Genomic DNA, 26,670 nt, shown 5'->3' on the forward strand with positions numbered 1-26,670 from the left:
TCTTAAATAATTATCATTGTAACAAGCATGAGATAATGTCTTATTATAGTTTTGATTTGCATTTTTCTTTTGATTAGTGACTGGATTATTCCCTTTTACGTTGCTGTAAAGGAATACCAGAGACTGGATAATTTATAAAGAAAAAAGGCTTACTTGGTTCACAGTCCTGTAGGCTGTACACAAATTATGGCACCAACATTTGCTCCTGATTAGGACCTCAGGAAGCTTTAACTCATGATGGAAAGAAAAGGAGGTCAATATATCACATGGCAAGAGAGGAAACCCAGAGATAGAGTAAGGAGGGACGTCCTAAACTCTTGTTAACAATCAGATCTCATGTGAACTACTAGAGTGACAACTATTTACTGCTGAGAGGACACTAAACCATCTATGAGGGGTATGTCCCCACCTCCCACTAGGCCGCACCTTCAATACTGGAGATCGAATTTCAACAAGGCATTTAGAGGAGGCAAATATCCAAACTATCTCAATGAAGTTGAACATCTTTTTATACAAATGTTGGCCAATCGTATGTCTCCTTTGGATAAATGTCCATTCATGTACTTTGCTGATTATTTGTTTTTTTGCTAAGTTCTGTAAATTATTTTATATATTTTAGATTTAACCTTTATCAGATATATGGTTTATAAATACTTTCTTCCATTCAGTAGACACTCTTTTCACTCTATTGATTGTCTTCTTTGCAGAGCATTAGCTTTTTAGTTTGTGTAGTCCCATTTGTCTTTTCTTCTTCTTCTTCTTCTTCTTCTTCTTCTTCTTCTTCTTCTTCTTCTTCTTCTTCTTCTTCTTCTTCTTCTTCTTCTTCTTCTGGTTTGTTGTTGTTGTTGTTGTTGCTTTGTTTTTGTTTTTGTTTTTTTACAGGTAGTGAGATGAGCATAAGTGGGGCAGGAGAGGACTGTCCCCCACCCACTAGGAATATCAGATGATGGTTCAGTGATCATCACATTGCTTCTCTGAAAGTGATAAATTGGCAGCTGGCACCAGGGAGAGGCCATTTCCTGATGATCTATGCCTGTTGCCCTAAGGTGTTAATTGAATGCAGATTTCAGGCAGAAGCAACTTCCTGAGCATGTGCATTAAGAGACAAAATGGCAGGTATGACGTTTTGTGTATACTCCACCAGAAAAGGGAAGAAAACTTCAGATGGGCACATATACAACTTCCTAAACACACTGCTCATGCTCTCCTCCCAAGGGTAAGGAGGGCTCTGCACATGCAGGCAGCCCACCCTAAGGGAAGCATCCTGGGAAAGGGGTCAGTCTATAAAGTTCTGGGATCAAGATTAAGCACCACACTAGACCTTCAAGTTGCCCACTTGGGTCTCTTCTATGTATATTTTTCTTTCCTTTCTTTTATATTATAAAGTCTTTTTAAATAAACTTACACACTCCTGCTATAAAACTTGTCTTGGTCTCTTTTTCTGCCTTATGCCCCTCAGTCAAATTATTTCTTCTGAGGAGGAAATAATTGAGATTGCTGCAGACCCATACAGATTCACCACCGGTAATTTAGATACCGTCTACCGGCAACACTTTTGGTGTTATATACAAGAAATAATTGATAAAACCAATATCTTAAAGCATTTTTCTTATATTTTTCTTCTAAGAGTTTTACAGTTTCAGGTCTTACACTTAAATATTTAATTTTGAGTTGATTTTATGCATGGTGTAGGATGTGTGTAATTTTATTTTATTTTCGGCATCTTAATACTCAGTTTTTCTAATATTATTTGTTGACGAAACTATTCTTTCTCCACTGTATATCCTTAGAAGTGTTGTTGAATGTCAGTTTAATATATATACTATATATATATGATTTTTTCAGCTATCTACTCTATTCTATTGGTCTGTAAGTCTGTCTTTTTTGCAGAAACTTGTAATTTTTTTTTTCTTTTTTTGAGACGGAATCTCATTCTGTCGCCCAAGCTGGAGTGCAGTGGTGTGATCTTGGCTTACTGCAACCTCTGCCTCCTGCATTCAAGCGGTTCTCCTCCTTCAGCCTCCCGAGTAGCTAGGACTATAGGTGCGTGCCCCCACACCCAGCTAATTTTTGTATTTTTAGTAGAGGTGGGGTTTCACTATGTTGGCCAGGGTGGTCTGGAACTCCTGACCTTGTGATCCACTTGCCTCAGCCTCCGAAAACGCTGGGATTACAAGCGTGAGCCACTATGCCCAGCTGAAAACCTGTAATTTTAACTAATTCAGCTATGTAATAAACCTTGAAATCTGGATGTGTAATGCCTCCAACTTTTCTCTTTGCTACAGACAATGTTTGTTTCTCCTAAAAATTTATATGTTGAAGCCTGGTGCCCAATGAAATGGTAGGTAAAGGTGAGGCCTTTGGGAGATTATTAGGTTGTTGATAGAACTATGGACAGTAAAGGCCATTCTAATGAGGTCTCAGATGAATATAAGAAGTATGTTATTGAATGGTAGAGGAAAGGCCATCATTATTATAAAGTGACAAGGAATTTGGCTGAATTTTGTTTGCTAGTGTTTTGTTGAAGGTCCAACTTGTGAACCATAAAACTGGATATTGAGGTGACACTATTTCTAAGCAAAATGTTGAAGGTTCATTTTGGTTTCCCCTGACTGCTGATAGTAAAACATAAGAAGAGAAAATGACTTAAATATATAGAATTGCTAATCACAAAGGAGGCAGAATTCTCAGCCTGTTTATATTGAAAAGAATGAGAAGCCAGTATATTTATATTGAAAAGAATGAGAAGCCAGAGAATACTAAGGAGTAAGTAAGCAATTGCTTGATAAGGAGATGAGTGTGGATTACCCTTCTCAACAGAAACCAGGAGCTCATCCCCAAGACAATCAAAGAATGACTAGGAAGGGAACAGAGAGATCATCAGGGCTGCCCCCCTTATCACAGAGTGCAAAAACCTGGAGGCAGAGCAGTTTCAAAGTAGGGGCCAACAGCAACTGCCTGCCCTCAGTCTGTGTTGTTCCACACTTCCTGATATCACAGGGCTCTACTCCCCGTACCTCAGCTGAAAGTTTCTCTCCTGCCCCAGGTGGGGCTCTGATGGGTCTCAGTATGGGATGGGCCCTGGTAGCTGCTCCTCTGGAGAGCACAAACAGGAAACTTTGGCAGTATCTGTGCAGTGCTGTCACTGCCAGCTCACAGAAAACGGTGGCATGGGGTGCACCCAGCAGAGTTGTGGTTGGGGGCATTGCTGTGTCCATCTAGATATAAGGGATTGGGGCCATCACAAAGAATTCCCATTATAGTGGTGCCCAGGCAAGTCATGAAAGTAGCTTTAAGATTTAATATCATTTGCCTCATTTGTTTTTGAACTTACATGAGACCTATTACTAACTTTTTTCCCCGTATTTATCCTTTTTGCAATAAGAATGTCTATACTATGGCTATCCCACAAGTGCATTTTGGAAGTATGTAACTTGTCTGGGTTTGCTGATTCACATGTAGAGAGACTTGCCTTAAGAAACATTCTACCTTGAGTCTCATCCATACGTGGTTTAAATGATGTTTGGAAGAGATTTTGGACTTTTTGAAGTTGGTGCTGCAACGAGTTAAGACTTTTGGGGTTGTTGGAATGGAATTAATGTATTTTTCATGTGAGAAGAACATTAATATTGAGGTACCAGAGATAGAATACTATAGACTAAATATGTTCCCCCAAAATGCATAAATTCAAACCTAATCCACAATACAAGAGCTCTTGTGAATAGGATTAGTGCCCTTTTAAAAGGGACCCCAGAAGTCTTCCTGACCCCTGCTGCCAAGTGAGAATACATTGAGAAGACAGTCATCCATGAAACAGGACCTGGGTCTTCACCAGACACCTAGACATCAAAGCTGACAGCATTTTGATAAATACTTTCTAATCTCCAGAATATAAGAAATAAATTATGTTTATAAGCTACCAGGCGTGTGGCATTTTCGTGTTAGCAGCCAAATTCGACTAAGACATTTTTATTTCCCAAGATTGATTTGGCCTTTTGGTGTCTTTGTGGTTCTACATACATCTTATAAAAAAAAAAAAAAAATTGTAAAAAATGTCATTGAAATTTTGATAGGCATTGCATCAAATCTGTAGATTATTTTGGCTAGTATGAACATTTGACAGTATTAATTATTTTAATCCATGAACAGATGTCTCTATTTATTTCTGGCTCTTTATATTTCTGTCATCAGTGTTTTGCACTTTTCAGTGAAAAGTCTTTCATCTCCTTGCTTGAGTTTACTCTGAAGTATTTTATTTTTTTCCAAACTACTGTGAATACAATTGTTTTATTTTTTTAAATTTCATGTTTGGATAATTCATTAGTATATATAATCATAACTGATATTTTATTCTTCAGCTTTACAAAATTTATTTATTTGTACTAAAAGTTTTTTGTAGCATATTTAAGGTTTTCTATATATAAGAGTGTGTCTTCTGCAAAGAATACTTATTTTTCAGTTGAAATCTCTTTTAGTTCTTTTTTTTTTTTTTGAATAATAGTTCTGGCAATAGCTTCCAGTATTATGTTGAATAGAAGTGACAAGAATGGACATCCTTGTCTTGTTCCTGATCTTAGCGAAAATGCCTTCTGCTTTTCACCTGTGAATATCGTGTTAACCTGTGGACCTTTCATATATGGCCTTTACTGTGTTGAGGTAAGTTCCTTCTATACCTAATTTGTTGAGAATTTTTATCATGAAAGAACATTGAATTTTGTCAAATGCTTTTCTGCATTTATAGAGATGATCATGTAATTTTTCTCCTTTATTTTTTTAAAGTAGTATATCACATTAACTGATTCTGCATCATAGGGGTGAATCCTGTTGGGTAATGGTGTATGTTTTCTAAAAATTTTCTATTGAATTCTGTTTTTTTGGCATTTTGTTAAGAATTTGTATGTCTATGTTCATTAGGAATATTGACCTGTAGTTTTATTTTCTTGAAGTGTCTTTGTCTTTGATATTAGCATAATATTGGCCTCATTAAAATAAAGTTAGAACCATTCACTTCTCTTCAATTTTTTTGGAAGAGCTTGAGAAGGACTGGCTTTAATTCTTCATATATTTTATAGAATTCACCAGTGAAACTATATGGTTTGGGGATTTTCTTGTTGGAAAGTTCTTAATTACTGATTAAATAACTTTTCTAGTTATAAGTATGTTCATATGCTGTATTTCTTCATGATTCTGTCTTGGTAAATTGTATGTTTCTACGAGTTTATCCATTTCTTCCAGCTTATCCAGTTAGTTGCTGTATATTTGATTGTAACAGTCTCTTATAATCCTTTTTTATTTCTGTGGTATCAGCTCTAATGTCTTCTCTTTCATTTCTGATTTTATTTATTTGAATCTTCTCCCTTTCTTCTTAGTCTAACTAAAAGTTTATATTTTATTAACCTTTTAAAGTCAATATTTTTAAAATGTCCATACTACACAAAGCAATCTAAAGATCCAATGCAATCCCAATCAAAATACCAATGGCATTCTTCACAGAAGTAGAAAAACCACTGAAAATGTATATGGGACCAAAAAAGACCCAGAATACCCAAATCCACTCTGAGCAAAAGAACAGAACTGGAGAAATCACATTACCTGACTTCAAATTATACTACAGAATTGGTATTAAAGTATAGTAACCAAAACAGCCTGGTACTGGCATAAAAATAGATGCATACACAAAATAAAACAAAATAGAGATCCAGAAATAAATTTATACATCTACAGTGAACTAATTTTTGACAAAGGTGCCAATAGCATACCCTGGGATAAGGATAGTCTCTTCAATAAATATTGCTTGGAAAACCGGACATCTATATGCAGAAGAATGAAATTAGATCCCCATATATTATCATATATCATATGCATTAATCAAATCCAAATGGATTAAAGACTTAAATCTAAGACCCCAAACTATGAAACCACTAAAAAACAAAACAAAACAAAAATTAGAAAAACTCTCCAGGACATTGGATTTTGCAAAGATTTATTGAGTTAACCACTCTTGTGTTGCTGTGCTGTTGAAAGATTACAATGAGAGGAATGTCCACTTTTTTCTACCTCCTTAATTGTGGCTAGATTTACACTTGACTGAGATGCAGGTGCCTCTGTATTTCTTTCTGGATCTCTCACAAATGGAATTGGTCCATACAGTAATGTTGAAAAAGGAATATTCATGGGGGAAAAAAAAGGGTAGATATTCTGCCTTCTTGCTGATGTCACTTCTCTATCAAAGAATTTTTTATCATGATAATAACTGAGAGAGCTTATACTAAACATTTCTACATTCTTATTGCCTTAAACAAATATGGGGTGTATAAGGCTATAGCAACTGTACAGTTTTAGGGAAACTGAATTATGATTAGTTTTAGAGAAATTCAGCCATGCCAGCCTTAATCTTATTGAGCTGTTTAATCACTACAAGCAGCTGCCCTCTTTAGACTTTCCATTATTTATTTTAAAAAGCATAGGCCTTATAGGTTATAAGCATAATCTCTTAATAACTGACTTCTGTTCGCTATTCTGTTACTAATAGTGTTGAATTCAGAAGTTTTTTCTACCTGAATTGCTAGAAATATTAAGGGCAGAAACATGAAAAGTGTGATTAAGCCAAAAAGCACTATGCTGTCTTCCCATATTGTGCATTCCTTAGCTCTAAAATTAGTGAGAAGCATGACATGCAGGTGCTTGGTCCTTGGCACATATCAAGGAAAGCCTGCCGTACAAATTACTTTAGCACAGTGGTTCTTACAAAGGTGGTGAGTTTTACCCAAAGGTACATTTGGTGAATTCTGGAGACATTTTTAATTGCCACAACTGAGAGTAAAGTGGATTATTAGCATGTAGTGGTTGGAGGCCAGATATACTGCTATACATCTTATAATACACACACACACACACACAAAAACACCACACAATAACAATTGTCTGATCCAAAATATCAATAGAATTGAAGCTGAGAATTGTGCTGTTAGCCTAATGAATAAAAATCTGTGAGTAAAGTGATGCAAGTAAGATTTCAAAAGTTCCAATGTGACTTCCACGCATATTTATCATCTACATGTCTGTAGCAAAGCAGTTGGAAAACTTTAATCCCGTTATTGGCTAATTTTGTTACGCTCTATGCTGTGTAACCTTCCAATACTGGTTTCCATTTACATATTTTAGATAAGTAAGCCTTATTTGCTTTACATATATTTTCATCTGTGTCTGGCCATCACATCAATCTGAAACGGGTATTAACATTTTTCAACATGGTGGAAATACAAATTGATAGCAGTAGTAAGATCTAGACGATACAACCGAACCCATTATGATCAAATTGATTTGGAAAAGGTTGCAAGGTACTATAGAACAAAAGCCAGAAAAGATATTTTGAAATCCATATCGTGTGCTAACCATTCATAATCTAACATGACAAAAGTCTTAGACTATACAATGTTAGCAGGAGACTATAACTCTCAAAGATATTAAAATAAAAGCTGTATTATAGAAACAAAGAAACACATAAAAATTTGCTATATTCAGACTATTGTTACCTTCTCAGGGAAAAAACATTGAGCCAAGGAAGGACATAGCCAGGTAAAAGTTACAGATTCTGGAGCTTACTGCACAGCATTTCCAAGACACTGTGATAAAGGACCTATAATGAGTAACTTTATGTGTGTGCTTGTGTGTGTTTAGAATGAAGGGTAGCATATGAGGTTTCAGTGATGATGGGAAGAGGTTGATGGCCAATACTAAATTTCTAACATAAATTCACTTGTGAAGAATGTGGTTATTACTCAAATATCTCAATAAATTATGCATATTATGAGTGAATGGAATACCCTGACATATCTCCCAGAGAGTAGGATTGGGAATGCATATTTTACAGTATTAGGGAGCTCTATATTTTCCAAAGCCAAGAACTGTGGTAGATCTGATTCAATTCAGGCTCTCTAAACAATAAGATGACTTTGACTTTTTATGTTAATTAAAGGGTTCTTGGTGCCTACTAAATCTTGAATAATGATCTGGATTGACTGATGTGAAAGGTGAATATGAGCTTCAGACTTAACACTTTTTCTATTTCTGATGCTGCTGTCTTTGACATGGAAACCAAGGTAAAGTACTTTCAGTGAGCTAAAAGAAAAACCTCTGCAATAATTGCCCTTTCTATAACTGTCGTTGAGGGTGGTTATGAGGAGGAAATAAGGGAGCTAAACTCTTTGAATGGAAAGCAACAGGCAGTTTGCCCCTGGTTGAAACGCAAAAAAAAAAAAAAAAAGGTATCTCGTGTCATCATCAGTCCTTGTGATCTTATTACTTTTATGGTGTCACATGTGTAAGCTACAGAAACATGTTCTGACTGGAGTCTCTGGCACCAGTACGAAGGAGAGTCTCAGCAGCAGTTTTGGTCTTTGAAGCCAATTAATATCTGATAAAATTGTTCGTGACTCCACTTTAGAATTAGTAGGCTTCTACTTAGCAGAGGTTAAAGATGCAATCACTACTAAAGAACATCAAATCCCTTCAAGATCAGGGATTTCAGTAACATCCTGTCTAATGTCAACAAAACATTAAATAAGGAGCCAAGTAAATACGTTGATTAAATAAAACTGGTCCATACAGAAATACGAAAATCAGCACCATATAAGAAGAATCCATAATATTCCTAAAAATATTACAAATGTGTCTTTTTAAAGTACTTTATCCCAACAAAATGATCTATATCTGGCAAAAGATGTTCACTCACCATTGGTCATAATTTGCAATATTTGTCTTATATTTGCAAATCTCCCCTCCATACACACACACACACACACACACACACACACACACACACATATACTATAGTGAATGGCAGCATTATATCACAGTATTGTAGTGAATGGCAGCATTATTTCACAGTATTGAGAGAGACAGAGAGAGAAACAGAGAGAGAACATAGTACATAATATATAGTATACAGATATAGGGTATGTACATAATTTATTGTATATACTACGCTGTATTTATATATTGGCTGGAAAATTGGGAGGCAAGAGCATATATCATAAGTCACTCCAAAACACTTATAAATGTGTTTTCAAAGAAAACAAGAAAAATGTGTTTCAAAGAAAAAAGGATCTTATTTTAACTTAATCACAAATTACTAAATTCAGAAAATTTAAAACTCATAAAATATTAATGTATGTCAATATTCAAATATCACCAATTGTCTAATAATGTCCTCTTACAATATCAATGCATAGTCAAACATTATAATACACATTTGAACAAAGAATTTCAAGTGATAGAATAGCTAATTCATTATTATTTTCTAATAAATTTTATACATTTATTTGCAATCATGACTGGTGAGAGAGTACACAAAATAGAAAGCCATAAGTATGTGCAAAATCTGACATAATTAAGAGTTAAGGTAGCTTTTTTGGAATATGTTTTAGTATACATTTTTCTAGAAGCCAAATAGTAGTCCTCTTGTGCATTACTGGACAAGCAAACAATAGACTATGTGTAAAACAAACAACTTGCAATGAATTCTTGAAGGGAATATATGGTGCGAAGCTACTTTTTACACAGTTAACATAAAGACATACCTTGTTTTTCTGAGTAAGTAATCTATACCCCAAAATGCACCTGTACCCTCGGCTGCCTTCTGGAAAAAAAAAAAGAAAAGAAAAGAAAAGTATGATTAATTAACTAGGGTTTGGTTCATAAGGTTCGTGATGTTATCTGCCTGAGGAATATCGAAGCAATTATTCACTTTTGAAAATGAGGAAAATGGCAAATAAAATGTACTTTGGGGGAATTTGAAATATGTTTCTTTCAAGAATATATCCAAAGGTGGAAGTCAGCATGGCATCATGTAAATGCTTTGCAAACGTAGGCAGTTAAAACTCTGAAAGTCTTACCCCAATGAGAACACACATAATATTTGTAAAAGGTTTAGGTGTTGATTTACAGATTTCTTATTATCTAACTGATTTTAGGCATATGTGCCTGAAGATGATGGTATTTAACAATTTTTTAAATGATATGCCCAGTGAGTCCTTAAGATGTGACATGACACTACTGTATTATATGTCTTAGCATGCTATTTTCTAAATGCTAATGAGAATGGTTCTAGCAAATAAAATGTTAACACAGTCTAGAATGAAAAGTTAGTGAAGCACAAGCACTCATACTTGACTACAATTCTTGGGTGTTCTTTATTTTTGACCACAAACATAAAGGAACATAAAATTTGCAACATTTGCATGATACCTATATTGATCTTCCATGCACCACATGGCATTTTCTACTTCAGTATGCATCAATAGCCATTATTTTGTAAGTTGGTTCCAGTTTTCAGTACAGATTATAGACTATCGTTATTGCCACAACAATCATTTCACTACATATCATACATATGTAATACAAACATTTATTATACTATATGTTGCCTTCTAATATGAAGCACCTTTATACCAGACATCTTAGAGATGCTGAGTTAATATCAGAATTAACCCAAAATCCTTATTAGACCATTACATTAGATACATATTGAAAACAATGAGTTTAATGTTCATCTGTGTCACCCAATATTTTAAAAAACCTCTACTCAATAAAGCAATGATAAAAGTGTCACTAGTGTAATACTTATTCCCTCTACAACTATGTTGACTATTTCTTATAAATTATCTTCTCATGGGAAATCACTTATTTATAATCAGTTACTCTAGGGCAAAGGGAAATATGGTGTCTAGTAATGTGGATCCTTACATGACAGTTTTTAACTTCTTATAAACTTTAATTTCAAGGTCACTTCTATAGCGTAGTGTTTGTTTCATAGTACTCAATTATAACGATTCAAAAGATGAAATTGTAATTTGACAATACCATGATGAAAACTGTGTTTCTAAGGAGTATAAAGGTTTTAGGACTACAGTTTAAATCACTGTCACTGAGACCAGTGTTTAATTAGTTTTAGATACCTTCTCTACTTAAAACTGATATATTAACTTGCTGGAGCTTTGTTTTTCATTACCAAAGTCCCAGACTGATTAACTTGTTCTATGATCTGTGTAATCAATTGTTTATCATGAATTGAACCAACAGCTGCAGAACACAGTTGGAAATAACCCCGGAGCAAAGGAAGACATTATTTCAGGAAGAGAAAACAGAATAGAAGGAATAAAGCCAACTAAAATGTAACTTACACAAAGAAGAGTTTAAAGGTGTCTCTAGGATGCTACTTAACTATTAACAAGAAACAGTCTCAGCCCTCAGGTCCTAAAGTAAACACATTGACAGTGTAAGAGTAAATTATCCATGAGAGTAAAAGAAAGGTTGAAGATCTTGTTTTACATGAGGTTTAATTATACTATTTAAAAAATGATGTTCTTCATATTTTTATTGTTATAATTGTATATATCTGTTGAACGTACATGATTAATATCTTCATACATGAAGTAAAACTATTTGTTTCACTTTTGATACATATATTCAGGAAAGTCTATTTGAAATAGATTTATAATTTATTAGTACTACATAAATTAAGTGTTGTGCTAATTATAATAAGTACAATTATGTTGATACTTGATGTGAGCAGAATAACAGTACATTATTCAGCAGATTTTTAAAATTTCTTTATTTTTAATTGATTAATGTATGTACCCTTAACACTAACATAAATTAGATTTTCAAAAATGTTTTGAAATTAAATAAAATAAATTAAAATTAATTTTTTCATAATACAAATTTAAATTGTTTATTTTAGTTTTCATTATTTATTTTTCCATTACTTGCTCTACTTCCTCCCAAAGGATCAGTCCAATAAAAAAATGTTGCATGTCACTCTCCTCAGCATCCATTTTTGGAGAACCTAATTAGTGACAATATCCCATAAGTAAATCAGATAGAATTCATTTTTTAGCATTTTCTTCTAAATGGTATTAGTTTTATTAATTGAGCCTATTCCATTTTTCTTCCTTGATAAAATTTTAATGGCTTAGGGAAGTATAAAGTTACTTTATAGACAATGATTGAAATGATTGGTCATATTAGCTTTAGCAGCTTTATTTTAAAAATTAATTATATGTCTTCCTGAACAGTTCATTGACTGTCTCCACTGTAACAATTCATTTTCTTAGTAAAAATGAGAGAATGAGATCAGAATATGGATGCATTGCAAAAGGTGGAGCCCTGGAACAAAAGTAAGAAGTAATATGCTTTCAAGTTTTTTTTCAAATTTGCTTTGAAATTTTTCTATATCATCTACATATCATCTATCTATCTATCTATCTATCTATCTATCTATCTATCTATCATCTCTGTCCAATCTAGATTTCTGTTTGAAGGAGGAAGGGGAAATACTATATTAGAATCTTCTTTCAAATAAAAATATTGAAGAAATATTTCAACTTTTTTTTTTTTTTTTTTTTTTTTTTGAGACGGAGTCTTGCTCTGTAGCCCAGGCTGGACTGCAGTGGCCGGATCTCAGCTCACTGCAAGCTCCGCCTCCCGGGTTTACGCCATTCTCCTGCCTCAGCCTCCCGAGTAGCTGGGACTACAGGCGCCCGCCACCACGCCTGGCTAGTTTTTTGTATTTTTTAGTAGAGATGGGGTTTCACTGTGTTAGCCAGGATGGTCTTGATCTCCTGACCTCGTGATCTGCCCATCTTGGCCTCCCAAAGTGCTGGGATTACAGACTTTTTAAAAATTTCAAAGTCAGTTTTATCCAGGATTCTGTAATTGCTCAAGTCATTGTTATTTTTGAAGAATGTACAAATTCACTAATCTATTTATGAGTGAATATTAATTACATACACCTAGTGCACATATAAAGTTTCATAATATGATTCCAATTTTGTTTTGAACAAACTAGTTAGGGCAAAAATAATAAAAAAACATTAATGTGTTCATTCATTCACACATCTTTAGTATTCCTTAGAATCATTATAAGAAAGAGTATCTGCTTTACATGGAATATACAAGGATAATTGACAAATTCTGTTATTCAAAGGGTTGACATCTACTGAGGGTGATACACATATCAATGCATAACTAGAATTTGGTGTAATAGTTGCTGATAAAGAAACTGTGAAGAAAGTCCTGTGTACTCAAATAAATCCACAAAAGTGAACTTTGGTATGAGTGGATTAGGGAACACACACAATACACACACACATATACACACACAGACACACCACCCCTCCCAAATTCTATTACCATGATTGTCTATGTCCCCATTTTATTTAGTCAATATTGTGACCAATGAGGTAATTTTAATAAAATGTATAAGTATGTAAATACTAATTTAGACAAGACACAGCTACATCGTGTAATATGCTTTCACTTTATTCTTTTGCCACATTTTGCTTCTCCTGAAGTTATTTGATATTTTGCTTTTTGCTTTCTTATTATTTTCACCTGCTAAATTACTATCCTTACTCAATTGCTTTTCTTATTTCCTGAGTTGTCCCTCTTCTCCCTTTAAGAGTTTTATCATCTTATTCCAGTCTGCACTGCTATGTTTACTATTAAAAAAAAAAAAAAAAAAAAAAAAGTTTAACCTTTGTTTTAGGTTCAGGGACACGTGCAGTTTTGTTACACAGGTAAACTTGTGTCATGTGGGTTTGTGGTACAGATTATTTTATCACCTAGGTATTAAACCTAGTATCATTAGTTATTTTTTCTGATCATCTCCCTCCTTGCATCCTCCACCCTCCAATAGGCACTAGTGCATGTTGTTCTCCTCTATGTGTCCATGTGTTGTCATCATTTTGCTTCTACTTATAAGTGATAACATGCAGCGCTTGGTTTTCTGCTCTCATCTTCGTTTGCTAAGGATAACGGCCTCCAGCTCCATCTAAGCTCCTGAAAAGGCACAGAACATGATCTTGTTCTTATTTTTTGGCTGTATAGTATTCCATGGTGTATGTGTACCACATTTTCTTTATCCAGTCTATTATTGATGGGTATTTATATTAGTTCCATGTCTTTGCTTTTGTGAAGAATGTTGCAGTGAACATATGCCTATCTGTGTCTTTATAGTAGAATAATTTATATTCCTTTGGGTATATATTCAGTAATGAGATTGCTGTGTCAAATGGTATTTCTGTCTTTAGGTCTTTGAGGATTTGCCACACTGTCTTCCACAATGGTTGACCTGATTTATACCTTCCATCAACAGGGTATAATTCCTTGTAAAACTTGCCAGCATCTGTTATTTTATGACTTTTGAACAACAGCCATTTTGTCTGGTGTTAGATGGTATCACGTTGTGGTTTTGATTTATATTTCTCAAATGATCAGTGATGTTGAGCTTTTTTTCATATGGTTGTTGGCTGCATGTATGTTTTCTTTCGAAAAGTGTCTGTTCACGCCCTTTACCCACCTTTTTATAGGGTTATTTGTCTTTTCTTGTATATTTGTTTATGTTCCTTCTAGATGCTGGATATGACACCTTTGTCAGATGCATAGTTGACAAAATTTTCTCCCATTCTGCAGGTCATCTGTTCACACTGATGATAATTGCTTTTGCTGTGCAGAAGCTCTTTAGTTTAATTTGGTCCCACCATTTGCCAATTGTTGCTTTTGTTGTTGCAATTGCTTCTGGCATCTTCATTGTGAAATACTTGCCCATGACTTTGTCCTGAATGGCGTTGACTAGATTGTCCTCCAGGGTTCTAATAGTTTTGGGTTTTACATTAAATCTTAAACTACCTTGAGTTAATTTTTGTGTATGGTGTAAGCAAGGGGTTTAGTTTTCATCTTCTACATATGGCTAGCCAGTTATCCCAGCACCATTTATTGAATAGGGAGTCCGTTCCCCATTGATTGTTTTTGTCAGGTTTGTCAAAGATCAGATATTTGTAGGTGTGTGGTCTTATTCTGGGTTCTCTATTCTGTTCCATTGGTCTATGTGTCTTTTTGTATGAGTACCATGCTCTTTTGGTTACTGCAGGCTTGCAGTATAGTTTTAAGTTGGGTAACGTGACACATCTGGCTTTGTTCTTTTTGCTTAGGATTGCCTTGGCTGTTCAGGCTACTTTTGGGTTCCATATGAATTTTTAATTAGTTTTTTCTAGTCTGTGAAGAATGTCAATGGTAGTTTAAGAAGTACAGAATTGAATTTATGAATTACTTGGGGCAGTATGGCTGTTTTAATTATATTGATTATTCCTTTCCATGAGCATGAGATGTTTTTTTCATTTGTTTGTGTCATCTCTGATTTCTTTGAGCAGTGATTTGTAGTTCTTCTTGTGTAAATGTTTTACCTTTCTAGTTACCTGTATTCCCAGGTATTTATTCCTTTTGTGGCAATTGTGAATGAGAGTTTATTTCTGATTTGGTTCTCAGCTTGACTATTATTTGTGTATAGAAATGCTAGTGATTTTTACACATTGATTTTGTATCCTGAGACTTCACTTAAGTTGTTGATCAGCTTAAGAAGTTTTGGAGCTGAGACTATAGGGTTTTCCATATATAGAATCATGTCATCTGCAAAGGATAGTTTGAATTTCTCTCTTTCTATAAGGATACCCTTTATTTATTTCTCTTGCCTGATTGCCCTGACCAAAACTTCCAATACTCTCTTGAATAGGAGTATTGAGAGTGAATATCCTTTTCTTGTGCTGGTTTTCAAAAGGAATGTTTTAGCTTTTCCCCATTCAGGATGATGTTGACTGTGGGTTTGTCATATACAGCTCTTCTTATTTTGAGGTATGTTCCTTCAACACCTTCTTTACTAAGAGTTTTTAACATGAAGTCATGCTTAATTTTATCAAAAGGCTATTCTGCATCTGTTGAGATAATTATGTGGTTTTTGTCTCTAGTTTTATTTATGTGATAAACCACATTTGTTGATTTTGTGTGTTGAACTAGCCTTGTATCCCAGGGATAAAGCCTAATTGATAATGGTGGATAAGCTTTTAGATGTGCTGCTGGATTTGGTTTGTCAGTATTTTGCTGAGTATTTTTGCACCAATGTTCATCAAGGATAATGGCATGAAGTTTCCTTTTTTGTTGTATCTGTGCCAGGTTTTGGTATCAGGATGATGTTGGCCATAGAATCAGTTAGGGAGGAGTCCATTCTCCTCAACTTTTTGGAATACTTTCAGTAGGAATGGTACCAGCTCTTCTTTGGTAAAGTTCATCTGTGAATCTGGGCTTTTTTTTTTTTTTTTTTTTTGGTAAGTAGGTTATTTATTACAGCCTCAATTTCAAAGCTTGTTATTTCTCTGTTCAGGGATTCAATTTCTTCCTAGTTCAGTCTTGGGAGGGTGTATGAGTCTAAGAATTGATACATTCCTTTAGGTTTTATATTTTATGTGCTTAGAGGTATTCATAATATCCTCTGATGGATGTTTGTATCTCTGCAGGGTCAGTGGTAATATATCCCCTTTGTCACTCCTGACTGTGTTTATTTGAATCTTCTCTCTTCTTTATTAGTCTAGCTGTTGCTCTGTTTTGTTAATTTAAAAAATAAAAATAAAAACCACAGGCTCCGAATTCATTGATCTTTTGAATTTTTTTGTGTGTCTCTATCTCCTTCAGTTTAGTTCTGATTTTGCTTGTTACTTGTCTTCTGCTAATTAACTTTGGGCTTTGTATGCTCTTGGTTCTCTAGTTCTTTTAGTTGGTGATCTCATGTTATTAACTTGAGATCTTTCTCACTTTTGATGGGGGCTTTTAGTGCTATAAATTTTCCTCAATACTGCTTTCACTGTGTCCCAGAGTTTCTGGTATGTCATATTGTTGTTCTCATTAGTTTCAAAATACGTTTTTATTTCTGTCTTAATTTTATTATTTACTCAAAAGTCATTTGGACCAGTTTATGCAATTTCCATGTAATTGTATAATTTTGAGTGAATTTCTTAGTCTTAATTTTGAATTTGATTGTGGTGTAGTCTGAGATACTTTGTTATGATTTCAGTTTTTGTTGTTGTTTTTTGTTTTTGTTTTTGTTTTTTTGCATTTGGTGAAGAGTGTTTACCTTCCAATTATTTGATCAAGTTTTGAGTATGTGCCATGTGGTGATGAGAAAAATATGTATTCTCTTGTATTTGGGTGATGAGCTCTGTGGATGAACGACAGGTCCAGTTGATCCAGTGCTGAGTTCAGGTCCTAAATATCTTTGTTAATTTTCTTTCTCAATGATCTGTCTAATATTGTCAGTGGAGTGTTAACATCTCCCACTATTATTGTGTTGGAGTCTAAGTACCTTTAAAGATCTCTAGGAACTTGCTTTATGAATCTGGGTTCTCCTGTGTTGGGTGCATATATATTTAGGTTAGTTAAGTTTTCTTGGCAAATTGAACCCTTTACCACTATGTAAAGGTTAAAAAAAAAAAAAAAAAAAAAAAAAAAAACACCAAATTGAACCTTTTACCATTATGTATCACCCTTCTTTGTCTTTTTAAAATTTTTGTTGGTTTGAGGTCTATTTTGTCAGAAACTAGGATTGCAATCCCTGCTTTTATCTGTTTTTCATTTGTGTTGTAGATTTGTCTCCATTCCTTTATTTTGAACCTATGTGTTTTATTGCCTGTGAGATGGGCCTCTTGAAGACACCATACCAGTGGGTCTTGGTTCTTTATCCAGTCTGCCACTCTGTGTCTTTTAGTTGAAGCAGGTAGTCTATTTACATTCAGGATTAATATTGATATGTGTGGATTTTATCCTGTCATCATGTTAGTTGGTTATTTTGCAGACTTGTTTATGTGGTTGCTTTATAGTATATTTCAGTGTGCTTTTGTAGTAGCTGGCAATGGTATTTCATTTCCATAATTAGTCCTTCTTTCAAGAGCTCTTTAAGACAAGTCTGGTGGAAACAAATTCCATCAGCATTTGCTTGTTTGAAGAGGATCTCATTTCTCCTTTACTTATGAAACTTAGTTTGGCCAGATATAAAATTCTGGGTTAGAATTTCTTTTCTTTAACAGTATTAAATATTGGATCCCAATCTCTTCTGGTTTGTAGGGTTTCAGCTGAGGGGATCATTGTTAGTCTGATAGGCTTCCCTTTGTAGGTGACCTGCCCTTTCTCTCTAGTTATGTTCAACATTTTTTCTATTATTTTGTCCTTGGAGAATCTGTTGATTATGTGTTTTGGGGATGACTTTCTTGTAGAGTATCTTAGTGGAGTTCTCTGCATTTCCTGAATTTGAATGTTGGTATCTTTAGCTGGCTTGAGAAAATTCTCATGGATGACATTCTGAAATATGTTTCACAAGTTGGTTCCATTCTCCCCACCTCTTTTAGGTACACCAATCAGGCATAGATTTGCTCTCTTTACATCTCACATTTTTTGGAGGTTTCATTTATCCTTTTTCATTCTTTTTTCTCTATTCTCGTATGCCTGTCTTATTTTTAAAAGATGGTCTTCAAGCACTTGGTCTGTTCTGTTGTTAATACTTGTGTTTGCATTATGAAATCCTTGTAGTGTTTTTCAGCTCTTTCAGTTTAGTTATGTTCTTCTCTATACTCCATACTAGCTATTTTGTCTGTCAGCTCTTGCAGTGTCTCATCATGACTTTTAGCCTCTTGCACTAGGTTACAACAGTGAACTTCTTTTCTACCCATATTGTGAATTCTACTTCTGTTATTTCAGCCGTCTTAGCCTCAGCCCAGTTCTGAACTCTTGCAGGAGAGATGATGTGGTCATTTGGAGAAAAGAAGGTACCCTGGCTTTTTGAGTTTACAGCATTCTTGTGCTGATTTTTTTTTTTTTTTTTTTTTTTTTTCTTATCTTTGTTCGCTTATCTGCCTTCAATCTTTGCAGTTGTTGACTTTCTAATTTTTTTTCTTTTCCTTTTCCTATTTGTTGACTTGGAGGGTTTGATTGTGGTATAAGGTGGGTTCAGCCACCTAGCTTTGCTTCTGGAAGATTTTAGGGGACCTGTTTTCAGCTTCCAACTCCTAGACTTTGTGCTGTAACTCTGGGGGACTTGTACTGGGCACCAACTTTGTTCTCTGGCTCCTTGAGATTTGGAGTTAACTGTGCTGGAAGACCAATGGGCAGCAGCTGCAGCTGAATGCTAGCAGATTCAGGGGTGCCTGGCTCCCTGTGGGCAGTAACCACGGTGGTGGAGGCAAGGCAGTTGTGGAGATTCTGTGTGCTGTTACAATGGAAGTGATTTGGGTTTGCAGCAGGGTATTGTCCAGCACAGGACCATGTGCCTTCTCTGTGACCCACAAGCAGCAGTGATTGCTCCAGGTGTGGGAGGATACCCTGCTCCCTGAGCAGCTTTAACTAAGCAAAGTGATGTGGGGAATTGCAATGGGCTTGGGGGAAGTTGCAGTTTGGGGCAGAAACATGCAGGCTGGTGTATGCCACAGAGGCCATCTTTCTGGCACTCTTCACTGGTCAGGCATGGTACACCTGCATGGAAACTATGGTATGAGCCTCCAGGGTGCCCAAGATTGCCCTGTAAGCTGGCATGATAAGTTACTATTTATTTTTGTCTTTACTATTAATTACTTTCCTCATCATCATCCTTGGAATTCCTTTATCACTGCCATGATTAGATACAAAATTTCTGGATACCTGATTTTATATATTTAAACATTTTTGGTTGATTCCTTCCTTTTTATAGATCACATTCTGTAGTTATGGTGCTTCTTCAGAAAAATTAGTTAATTTTTATTTTAGTATCTGAAAGTACTATTCTATTCAATTACTTGATTGATATGGAATTGTGTATAAAAATTTTTATCAGAATTTTAAGTAGTCACTCCACGGTCTTCAACCCATCATCAAGGTTCTAGTTTCTATCACTGATCCTTTATAATTGTCCTACTGTTATCAAACTCCAAATGTAGGTCTGTGTACCCAATGCACAGTAAACCAATCACTGACACATCAGCACCTAGGAGCAGAGAAAGGTTTATTCAATTTGGCAAAAGTTAGACAGTGGGAGAGATAGTTACTCAAATTTGACTTCCTTTCAACATAACGGAGGGCTTTTATGAGCAAGATAGAAATATGGGAGGTGGGATGTCCCAATGATCAAAGCTGATTGCATTCTTCAGATTCTAGATCTCATCAGTTAATTTCAGAGTTATAGACATTAACTACGAGGTCTGCATGATGTAAGAAGCATCATTCTTTGAAAGAAAAACAAGTTTATCAATCTTACAAGGAGTATTGGCGGTTCGGATATGAATAAAGTTAATCAATTACCAGTGACTACCCTCTACCAAAATGACTACTTTCAAGCAATCATTCAAGGAAGATGAAAAGGATAACATAAAAGCATATAAGTAAAATAACCGTCCTATGATCTTTATAAGAAAGGTTTGGTCACACTACCATTATCTTCTGGGGAGCTTTTAAGTTCTATTAATTAATTTTAGTACTCTAACAGTCCATGAAAATTTGTTCTGATTAATAAGTAATTTAAATTTAATTTTCTTGGACTTCTTAGTAATCTTATTTTTTGTGTATTGGAGGAGGAGGTGAAATTCTTGTATTATTTCTTTTATTATTACCTTCTCTCTTTTTCCTGTGTTCTTAATTTCTGAACACCTGATTGATATTGGATCAGTTTTTATGTAATGTGTTCCAATATTGTTTCCTTTATGTTCAGTCTTTAGAACAATATATTTGATGCAATATGTAAATATAAATAATATTTTAGTGTTCCCTCTGTGTGGGTGAATCTCACATAGTGGCCTTACCTATTCTGGAATTGGTGTCATAGACCAATGTGACAAGGAATTGGGGTGCTACTTTTGATGTTCCAGGTATCTTATTGTCTTATCTGAACCTTTTAATTTCTTATATTATTCAAATATTTGGTAAATATTGATATTAGGTAAGGTTTGACAATCTCAGTCTGTCTGTTAGCTTAACTAATTTCCAGCATTCTGAGAGTTAAGCATAGTAAGACAATAGAATTCTTCTTTTTTATTCTGTTGGCTTCTGCTTAATTCAACCTTTTCTTTTAATATGACTCATTTTTATTACATACATTGTGCCTGATATACTGTTATTTGAAATCTCTTAGGTTTAATTTTTTTCCTGCAGAAAGTAAGCTTCATCTATTTTTCTTAGAAGAGTGTAAGTGCATGGATACTTGGATGAGTGAGGGAGGGATGGAGAATTATCTAACTTAGCTTTCTAAATACTTTCAAGTAATTCCTCTATTTCAGCTTTACCATTATCTCACACTTAAAAAGTTACTGGGGTCTCCAATGTCTGAAAGTTTTAAGTTACTTTAGTTCATTTTTCTTGTTAACATCTTTAACTGCAGACATCTTTTTCTTAGTTACTCTCTGACCATCTGCTTCATATTTGGCAAAATTGTATTGTAAACTGTTTTATGTTGCTTCTCTTTTCCCTTTGTGTTTATGCATGTCTGTGCAAGTTAATCATTTACTATGATGTCAGTAGACTTTTGAGTGGAATTGGACATCATATGCATGTGGAAAATCTTTTTCAAAACAAAATTTACTAGAATATATTTCAAATCTCAGTAATACAGATTATGCAATGTCAGTCCCCAGACATCTATAAAGATTTCTACTGAACAAGTCAGCCATTGAAGCAGATTATTCGCCATCTGTGATCCTCAATTCCAAAAGAATTTTTGTTTCTGGTAATGGCCAAATAAGCATCTATATGAATATTTTTCTACAGATAAATATGAACTTTGAACAAATGTAAAAAGCAAAACAAACAAACAAACAAACAAACAAAAAGCCAAAGGCACTGGAAATGACCCTAAAAAGCATATTCTGGAGGGTAGTCTACAATAGAAAAAGGAAAATGACACTGACTGAGTCTCTCATTTACTCTAGCTGTTACACTAAAGGCAGTTCTAAACCATGCTATGGATAGTGGCCAAAACTGCAATAGAAAGGGCATTGTCTTTCTGATTTTAAAGACATACTAGAAGAGAGAGTTTGGGACAACCATAGCTGCTAGTAAGTGAGAATACACACTGCACAGGAAAGAGCCAGAGAAAGAGAAGGTCGCCAACTTGGAATTACAAACTGTGTCCACGTCTCTAGAATAATGACTTTGTGGGTCTGACTCTACGCAAGTCACCTAAGGATAAAATAACTGAACTAAGACTTCAGCTGCCACACAAAGATAGATTTTGCAGAGGTGTGATTTCAACCAAGTAAATTACATTATAGACTAAATAGAAATAAAAGATTCAGAAGAAGATTACAGAACTCATGATCTCCAAAGCATAATATTCAGAATTTTCAACATGTATCCTAAATTATTCCAAAACATGAATGAAGAAGAATGTTTTTATTTTCAAGATAAATGAAAATCAACGGAGACTGACAGCAAAATGACTCAGATGTTGGAATTAGCATAACAAGGATTTTAAAGGAATTATGCTGAGTGATGTAAAGGAAAATATGTTTGGAATGAATGAAAAATTAAGAAATCACAGCAAAGAGATAGAAATTACAAAAATATGACTACGTAAAGACAGTAACAAGGTGTCATTTCAATTTATATGGAAGTAGAAAGTTCTACATATACAAAGCAATTCTGAAGAAAAAAAGCATAGTTTAAAGCAATTCTGAAAAAGAACAGCATGGTTTAACTGCTCACTATAAATGTTTTCAAGAATATTATAAAGCTATAGGAATCAAAATAATATGGCAATGGTGTAAAGATTGATGAACAAAGCCATAGAATAGAATTTGAAATCCAGAAATAGATTTACACATATTGGGGGGGGTGCTATTTAATTTTTATGAATATATTAAAACAATCCAAAGAATGTACAGGGAAGGAGCATTTCACATGCCTGGGTTGCTCAAACCCTGAATATTTCCCATAAGCATCTTTCTTCAGGATGGGCTCTTGGCTGGCTCTTCAAAAATGAGCTCTGAGGCTCTGGAATATTCTGCCTGAGAAGAATGCTTCTGTACGTCTGATGCCTCCATCCATGTGGTAAAAAATTGATCAAACTGTTTATACTAATGATGTGTTTTATTGTGAACAACTGTTTTTGCAAGCCTGAGACTTTATATTGCACAGTACAAGTTTAAATGGGTAGATTTTGTTAACAATGAGATTTATGATAAGTGTCTGAAGAACTAAAATCTCAATAGCTGAGGACACTTACACAGGTGCTGCATGCCTGTGTGACCAACCCCTAATAAAAACCTCTGAAGACGAAGCCATGGTTGAGCTTCTTGACTGGAAATATATCACATGTATTGCCACACATCATTGCTGGGATAATAAAGCACATTCACGGGACTCCACTGTGAGAGGACACCTAGAAGCCTATGCCTCAATGTCTTATAGACTTTGTCCTATGTACCTTTACAGTTTGCTAATTTTAACGTGTATCTTTTCATTGTTAAAACACACTAAACATGGAGATAGTAGCTCTTTCTGAGTCTAGAGAATCTTCAAGGCTGAAAGTGGCCATGAGGAGTCTCTACCCATAAATAAAACATATTTTTAATGAATGATACTGAAATAACTATATTTATATGGAAAAAATGAATCTCCATCCATAACTCACAATATATCTAAAAAAAATTCAAAATGAATTATTGACTGAAACATAAAAACTTATACAAAAGATTTTCAGAATAAAATACAGAAGAATGTCTATTTGACATAAAGCTAGGCAAAGATTTCTTACAGGTAGATAAGATACAGGACAAATGATGACATATGGAAAAAATGATATATTTGATTTTACCAAGAATAAATCATCAGTGAATCAAAATATTCACAAAATACAACTCCTACAACAAAACATTATAAAGACAAACAACCTTTTAAAATGGGCAAAAATGTTTGAACACATATTTTATACATTAAGATATATAAGTGGACAATAAACACATAAAAACTGTTCAGCATCAATAAGTAAGTAGGGAATGGTATATTAAAGCAACGTTGTGATATCATTACACACACCCTCTAGGAATGGCTAAAATTAAAAAGACTGACAACATCGAATTTTGGCAAGGTTAGGGCCAACCAAAATTTTCATACATTGCTGGTAAAAATGAAAATATCACAACCGCTTTGGAAAACATTGTTAAAATTTTTTACAAAACTTCATATACATCCATTATATGACCCAACCATTCAACTGCTAGACATGCACTCAAAATGAAGAAAGGCATACAAAGGATTTCTACAATAATGATTTTAGCAGTTTCACACAAACCCGGTGTTCATCAATAGGAAGATGAAAAATCAAAACATGGTATAGCTATAAAATACAATAATATTTAAAATATAAATATATAAAAATAATAAATGAATGTTGTAACTAATATCATGGCTGAATCTCAAAAATACTTTGCTGAGTTAAACAAGCTTTGCACAAAGTAGTATATTATGTATTATGTATGATCCCACGTATAGAAAGATCTAGAATAAGGAAAAATAAATTATGATAGAAAAGATGTTGCTTCTGGTGATTGGGGTGGAGCTCTGATGGACAGGGAAGGAGCATGAGGGAGCTTTGTGGGTTAATGGTAATGTTATAGACCTTGCCAGGGGTTTGGTTTACATAGCTGTATTCATTTGTCAAAACTTATATTAAATGATGCAATTAATATTGATGCATTTCATTGTGTGTAAATTTTCCCCAAAAATATTTTTAGACAAATTATAAAACCTAGTTAAAGACATATATGCTGATATTTTCAGGGTTACCTCTCTTGATGTCTGCAACTTACTTTGAAATGTTCAAAAGGAAAATAGAATAATGGATGGAAACAGGGACAGAAAAATGGATAGATGTATAAATCAAACAAGCCTATCTAAATGTTAAAGCTTAATTATAGGTGATGAATGTAAGAGTGTTGAATGTTAAATTCTTTCAACTTTTATGTTGAAAATTATCATAGTAAAATATTTGAAAAACTTATACATTGGAATATCACAGCAAGTATACTATTTTTACTGTGATTTTGGAACTGAAGTTACTATTACTGATGATAGTATACTGAAGTATACTGTTTCTACTGTGGTTTTGAAACTCAAGATAATTTCCTACAGAAAGTTTTTTGACAATTTTACTTTTGAAAATTCCCATTGATCTGTTAGTCATCTTCAAAATGTCTGGAGAAAAGCCAGGAAACATATATAACCACAAATGGACAATTTCTACTGTTTTCATTACTTTGGCTTTAGAATTGCCACTACTGCTTGCTTAGTATTTAAAATTTGCTGGTCTTAAAGCAACAGTCTATTTTTCAATCTTGGGGAAGATTCTGATTGTATAACATACTAGATGGATCCATTACTATTGTTAAAAAAAAGGACTAGTAGCCTGTATGATTGCAAACTTAATAAAGAAAATGAACTAGGAAGAATGAAATAAAAAGTTATATTAGGTTTATTAGTCTACAATGTTCTCATGTCCAGAAATAGTCTACTGAAATTTGGAGATATTTCATGATTATGCCCTTATATTTTCCCTATTCCTTCTGTTTAAATTTTTATAATAGCTCTTTAAAATGCATTAGTTCTTATCACCTTTTAATCTATCTGTATTTCGTGCAAGCAATAAGATAAATCGCTAAATGAGCTCAATTTGACAACATTGTAGGCATATTCTCATACTTTATCTTATAGATCATCCTAACACACTCATTGCACTTCGCTGAAATACCATGCCTAGTTCTTAATATCATTTCTAAACTAAATAAGGAACAAGTCAAAACCATAACAGAATAAAAGAGTCTTCAGTAAATCTTTTCAATGTTTTTCTACCTTTATAGATAACTGTCTAAAGTACGAGCTTTTATTATTTTTTTCACTTAATATTATCAGGAGAACTCGCTCCCAATGTTTAATGTGGGTTCTTTTCTATTTCCTAAGTGTCTCAGCTGGGTTGAGAAATAAAGGGAAAGAGCACAAGAGAGAAAAATTTAAAGCTGGGTGTCGGGGGGAGACATCACATGGCGGCAGGATCCGTGATGTTCCTGGAGACGTAAAACCAGCAAGTTTTTTTTAGCGATTTTCAAAAGGGGAGGGAGTGCACGAATAGAGTGTGGGTCACAGAGATCACATACTTCACAAGGTAATAAAATATCACAAAGCAAATGGAGGCAGGGTGAGATCACAGGACCACCGGATGAGGTGAAATTAAAATTGTTAATGAAGTTTCGGGCAGGCATTGTCATTGATAACATGTTATCAGGAAACAGGGTTTGGGAGCAGGTAACCTGTCTGACCACAATTTATTAGGTGGGAATTTTTGTCCACGTGATAAGCCTGGGAGCACTATAGGAGACAGGGACTTATTTCATCCCATCCGCTTCGACCATAAAAGACGGGACGCCTTAAAAAGGTGCCTTCTATAGACTTACCTTCAGGGCGCATTCGCTTTCTCAGGGAAGTTCCTTGCTGAAAAAAATAATTCAGCGATATTTCTCCTATTTGCTTATGAAAGAGGAGGAATATAGCTCTGTTCCGTCTGACTCACCAGCGGCCAGTTCAAAGTTAACTCTCTTGTTCCCTGAACATCGCTGTTATCCTGTTCTTTTTTAAAGATGTCCAGATTTCATATTCAAACACACATGCTCCACAAACAATTTGTGGAATTAATACAATTACAGGGTCCTGAGGCGACATTCGTCCTCCTCAGCTTACAAAGAAGATGACGGGATTAAGATATTAAAGTAAAGACAGCCATAGGAAATCACAAGGATATTCATAGGGGAAGTGATAAGTGTCCATGAAATCTTCACA

General features: G+C 34.4%; 1 long non-coding RNA gene across 1 annotated transcript in view; it reads left to right on the forward strand.

Moving 5' to 3' along the window:
• LOC119621074 (uncharacterized) overlaps positions 1–24,843 on the forward strand; it is a 90,872-nt gene extending 66,029 nt beyond the window's left edge. Inside the window, exons 5-7 of the long non-coding RNA XR_005237594.1 lie at positions 883–1,116; positions 12,117–12,186; positions 21,455–24,843. This is a non-coding gene — a long non-coding RNA (uncharacterized lncRNA). The remainder of the gene's footprint in view (positions 1–882; positions 1,117–12,116; positions 12,187–21,454) is intronic.
• Positions 24,844–26,670: the final 1,827 nt, after the last annotated feature.

The sequence above is a fragment of the Chlorocebus sabaeus genome, chromosome 7, assembly GCF_047675955.1.
Source record: "Chlorocebus sabaeus isolate Y175 chromosome 7, mChlSab1.0.hap1, whole genome shotgun sequence".
Classification (NCBI taxonomy): domain Eukaryota; kingdom Metazoa; phylum Chordata; class Mammalia; order Primates; family Cercopithecidae; genus Chlorocebus; species Chlorocebus sabaeus.